This window comes from Nicotiana tabacum, chromosome 3 (assembly GCF_000715075.1).
Source record: "Nicotiana tabacum cultivar K326 chromosome 3, ASM71507v2, whole genome shotgun sequence".
Taxonomy (NCBI): Eukaryota; Viridiplantae; Streptophyta; class Magnoliopsida; order Solanales; family Solanaceae; genus Nicotiana; species Nicotiana tabacum.
The window spans coordinates 139,594,923-139,601,015 of NC_134082.1; the positions used below are offsets into that span (position 1 = coordinate 139,594,923).

Sequence of the window (6,093 nt, forward strand, 5' to 3'; positions counted from 1 at the left end):
CATCAAGATTATGTGTCAATTATTGATATAGCAGCCATCATGTTGTTCCAATCGAAAACAACATCATTAGAAGCTACTTATTCCTTTACAGTTGAGGAACAAAGTTCTCTATTGCATACTTAAGGTAAGTTATTGCTACATGTAGAAACAGACGTATATTGCAAACTATTAGATGAATTGATCGGTAAAACATTTGTTCCTCTTTCCTCTTTAATATTGGCCACCCTAGCATGTGCTGCTAAATTTAGTATCTAATAAAAAAAATGCTAATAAGGGTATGTCATGTTGTAAAATCAGGTATCAACAAAGACAAAAAACAGTCTTACACAACTATAAGACAATAAAAGTTCTGTTTATTAGCAAAAGACAACGATGTATTGGATTACTTGAACACAAAAACTTCAAGGCAAAGACATTAAAAGGAACTTCCATCTTATACACTCATGTAAAGGTACGACTATAAAATTTGTCTCAAATTCAAAATAAAATCAACATAGATAATAAAAAAAAAGGGTATTCTTACATTCCCCATAAAAGGGTCTCAATCCAAAAGGAGAGCAACACCTCAACCTCACTATAGCCTCTAGTTGTGGCACAGTAAGTATTACTAGTGTTTCCCTAGTTTCATTTGATTGACGTCTCGTATCCTGAAGTAGATAACGAAAGAAGCAAATATCAGTGAGAGATGTACAATATTTTCACAATCAAAAAAGTCTTGTACGGTTGCTGGAAATCTAATTCTGGACAATCCCCATAATGAGTCTGTTGATATACTTACCTGCCTAATTTTGACATAACTTTGTTGTAACATGGAGGCTACAGAACATGAGAGTCGCGGATGACAATTGGTTATACAATATTATATGTATCTGCAACAGGAACTCATTTGCTTCAACATGTAGACTATTAAAAATAAGATTGTTGCTTTATCATCACAACAACGTAAGACTATAAATAGGCTACATGGCAAAATATGCTCTTTTAGACTCTACAATTAACCCTTTGATTGGTAAATTTTTCCTCTGAATCAAATGCAAAAACTTAATTTAGGCACATGTATTTATGATATAAAACTTGAGCAATAGCTCTCATGATCAGTGGATTCCACAGATTATTCCTCATTGATATAGACACCTTTTTTTTTTGCCTGCTTGTTTTGCGCAAGCACGTCCTACTGGGGTAAGTGTAGCACCCTATTTTTCTGCACTTGAGGATTTCACAACTTGCAAATTACTATAAAATATGACTATACGACATAGCAACCTTTAAATTGTATATTGATTTGAATTTATCAGATTATTCCAAACAACAATATGAGTCTTGAAGTTAAAATTTTGCATTTAAACACATATTACGCAAAGGAAAACTGAAAGAAATCTAGACATACCATATTATGTATCATCAATAGCAACAGCAGCAACAAACAATAGATGGAAACAGAGGCAAATGGGCACAAAACTTTTGAGAATTGATGATCAAAATATTTTCTTTAATCTCTCAAAAAATCTATTCCTTATTGATAGAAAGAAGATAATTACAATTCAAATACTGATTTGTGATGCAATTCTAATTTTGGCCATACCAGAAGAAAGAGAAAAAAAATATTCTGTGGAGTTCCTGTGATCCAATAGATTGTTGCTCCGGCTCCGACAACTGAATCCCAAAAAGGAGGAAACCCAATATAAGGCCTGCTATGGAAAAAAAGGAGAAAAAAAAGAAGAAGAATTTTATACAGAGATACATGACATAAGCATGAAACTTTATACCTTCAAATCTTTATCACACTCGGTAAAACTCTCTCCCTTATTGATTTCTTCTCGCCCTTGGATTTAGCGATTTTAAGTTTTGGTTAAATGATTGTTGGGTTCAAACACATACTTAAATTATGAGATTCTTTTAAGTTTCGATTTAAGATAAGATACACTTTGCACAACGTCAAGACAAAAACATGCTAGTATTACTGTTGATAATATTAATCTCAACAAAGAATAAAAAGATACGTGCAATAAATCTCTGAGTCTCTTTGTGGCTGAAAGGTACCCGTAAAGGAGGCAGAATCTCGGCGTAGCAGAGGATTGATCGAAGAAGAAAATGGTTAGAGTTGAAGAGGATCTTAGAGAGTAGTTATATGGATCCCGTCAGTTATATGACGCTTTGTTTTCCTACAATTACTGAGATCGTGCAGATTGTGGGAATTAGAATGTGAGTACGTGTGGGTTCCTTTTTAGTTTAAAATATAGCAGTATTTAAAAATTGAAATAAAATAGAGTTATGTGTGGTGGTAACTTCTTCACAATATAAAATGGAATCGGCTTTTTAAAAAGAGAAACTAGTTTTACCTAAATTGTAACTAATTACCTAAACTATAACTAATTTGTCCTAAAATTGCTATATGGCAATTTATGCATGTTGACACTTGGCAAAATCTCATGGCTGACTTCTTTCCTTTTAAGTAGATATAGATGACTCATTTTTAAATATTTCGTAAGGTCCCTTTTGCATACCATTTATTTAGTTTTCTTGTTTTGTAGAATTACCCATAACTTGTCCATTATTAATTTTCGGTGTTTTTTCTTAACAATAATTTGTGGCGTTTCTTAAAGAGACTAGAGGTTCCAAAAACAACATTTTGACGAAGTGTGATTTCTGTATTTTTCTTTTCCTGATAAAAAGCTGCTGCTATTGTTTATATTTGACATAAGTTGGTAGTAGTAATTACTAAACCTGTTCACTAGTTAATTACATTATCCATCTCGGTCCATGAAATTTGAAAAGAATTAGAGGACATCAACCGCTGAATATGGTAACATGGGCTGTCTCTTAAAGTTGGAAATTGGAATTGTGAGGGACACAGTAGACTTAATACAGAATCTAAATCTGTACACTTGAATAAAATTTCAGATATGGTGCACATATGTGGCAGTTTGAGGTTCTACTTTCGAATTTAAATACTAGAATTTGTCTAGTCTTATAAAGATTGACATTCAGTTTTATGAATTTTACTTGGATAAAATCATCTTATAATTTAAATACATTATATAGAGTATCTAACTTTTTAGCCAGCGGGTTCCTTTGGCCTAATAGTTTCCAATATTGTTCCCCTTTCTTGTGAACATTCAAAGGACACAACTCAACTAATTAACACGTGCTTTACTAAACTAGTGCAACATCAATTACTACACAGTTAAATTTGGCTGTCATAAACATTGATTTATGCAAAATCCACCCAAATGAAACGTTATTGACAGGCATTGCACCTCATAGAACTCTTATGAATTTTGGTAGGTCCCTCAATTTGTCGTGAAACATCGCAAAATCACTCCCTTTTATCGTGAAAAATTACAAATTGTTATAAAATAAAAGCAATGCAGTAAAATGTAAATAAGAAGAGATAGAAAGAGGGGAGAAGTGTTTTCTTCTTTCACTTTGGTGTATTTTTCCATTGCAATTACATGACCTTTTATAGGCATAAAAAGTAAAGATGATGGACATAAAGTAGGAAATTTAATCTTTAAGTTATTCACAACATGTGCATCCAATGTAGCATCCAATGTAGCATCCAATGTAGCATCCAATGTAGCATCCAATGTAGTATCCAATGTACAAACTATTCATAACACTCCCCCTTGGATGTCCATGTAAGATAATGTGCCTCATTAAAAACTTACAAAAAAAATATTGGAATGTACATAGTTATTTATAATATGCATTGCTTGCTGCCTCATTAAAAACCTTACCAGAAAAATCTAGTGGGACAAAACCTTGGTTAAGGAAAAGAGTGCAGCGTGTAGTTACTCTCCCTGATGAAAAATCACTTAATGTCTCGAAGACGATGCATTCCAATCTTATATATCTGCTTTTCAAATATTGAGGTTGGTAATGCCTTAGTGAACAGATCAGCCAAATTATCACTTGAACGAACTTGTTGTACATCTATTCACCATTCTTCTGAAGATCATGAGTGAAAAAGAATTTCGGTGAAATGTGTTTTGTTCTATCTCCTTTGATATATCCTCCTTTCAATTGAGCTATGCATACAACATTGTCTTCATACAATATTGTTGGAATATTCTCTTTCGAAGAAAGACCACATGTTTGTTGAATGTGTTGAGTTATAGATCTTAACCAAACGCATTCTCGACTTGCTTCGTGAATGGCTATTATCTCTGCATGATTTGAAGAAGTAGCAACCATAGTTTGTTTTGTCGAACGCCATGATATGGCTGTACCTCCACTTGTAAATAAATAGCCTGTCTGAGATCGACCTTTGTGTGGATCAGACAAATATCCTGCATCTGCATAACCAATCATTGATGGCTTGGATTCATTTGAATAAAATAAACCCATATCAATGGTTCCTTGGAGGTATCTGAATATATATTTAATACCATTTCAGTGTCTTTGAAAGCTATACTGAGAAAGCTATATCTGGTCGGGAATTATTGGAAAGATACATTAATGCCCCAATTGCACTAAGATATGGTATTTCGGCACCAAGAAACTCTTCATCATTTTCATGAGGTCGGAATGGATCTTTCTTTATATCAAGTGATCTCACAACCATCGGGGTACTCAAAGGATGTGCTTTATCCATATAGAATCGCTTTAAAATCTTTTCGGTGTATGTTGATTGATGGACAAATATTCCATCTTTCATATACTCAATTTGTAGACCAAGACAAAATTTTATTTTTCCAAGATCTTTCATTTCAAATTCTTTCTTCAAACAGTCTACTGTTTTTGGAAGCTCCCCAGGAGTTCCAATTATATTTAAATCATCAACATACACGGCGATTATAACAAATTCAGATCCAGACCTTTTTATAAAGATACAAGGACAAATTAGATCATTCTTGTACCCTTCTTTCAACAGATATTCACTCAGGCGATTGTACCACATACGACCTGATTGTTTCAATCCGTATAAAGATTTCTGAAGCTTTATTGAACAAGTTTCTCGAAAACTTTTATATGCTTCTAAACAATTTAAATCCTTCAATAATTTCCATTATACGCATATCAAGTTTTTCATGTATTGCCAGATTAAAATCTTAAATGACTACATCCACCACACGAGAACATGTCTCTATATAATCAATGCCAGGATATTTACAAATATTCTTGTGACACAAGTCGTCTTTATGTCTATCGACTTGACCTTTTTCGCACAAGAACACATTTACCTCCACTAGATTTATACTTTCAGGTGTTGGGACTCCGTCCAACTTTATATTTTTCAAGTGAAGTCAATTTTCATTGAGTATTTTTCATTTGGCCAATCATTTATCTGTCCAAATTTCATGACAGATTTGAGCTCAAGATCCTCGTCAATATTAATAATATTGAGCGCTACATTATGTTAACAGTATCGTCGACGATCATTTTATATCGGTTCAATTATTACACAATAAAGACATAACTTATTAAGATCTCTTTATCTCATTATTTTTCAGGTACCTGAGCCTCTCACATGAGGTTTTACGAAGTGTTATGTCGTGGTGCTCTTCTAGAGCACTTGCCTCCTTATTATGACCATTTTGAATATTTGCCCTTCTCCTTCTTCAATGAGATTTATCTTTGGAACTGATTGGTCTGTTACGCTTCATGCGTACCATAGACTCTGTCCCTTATGAACTTTATTTTATTTGGAGCATTAACAGCTGAAATATGACATTTAGCTTTGGGTCAGCAAATACGTCTGGCAATAATTTGTAAATAAATTATCACTTAAACTTCAAGTTCATATTTTCTTGTACGGGGATCTATATGTATTCATAATAATTCATTTCACGTATCACTTTCTCAGCTGTCCATTTTCTCCCCCTAATGTTGGGATCACCAACACATTTCTCAACCTTCTTTGGGAACTCATCTTTGTGCATTTTGTGGCATAATTAAATCATATAACAAATCTATATTTCTATATAGAAATTATTTGGTTCCTGACCCTGAACCGATTGTGATAGGGAGAATTTTTTTTTATAACTTGGCTAGATGCGTACAAGTGCCGTTGTATATTAAATAATACATCTCATACCAAATTTCGTTTTGGAAGTTTTGTTCTCATAACCAATGATTTAGCTATAATTGGAG

General features: G+C 33.2%; 1 long non-coding RNA gene across 1 annotated transcript; it reads right to left on the minus strand.

The window, feature by feature from the left end:
* Positions 1–386: 386 nt before the first annotated feature.
* On the minus strand, positions 387–2,172 carry LOC107832119 (uncharacterized). Its single transcript, XR_001658509.2, has 4 exons — positions 2,041–2,172; positions 1,583–1,688; positions 779–869; positions 387–647 (listed from the first exon to the last, which is right to left on the minus strand). It is a non-coding gene; the product is annotated as an uncharacterized LOC107832119 (long non-coding RNA).
* Between the last annotated feature and the right edge of the window lie 3,921 nt (positions 2,173–6,093).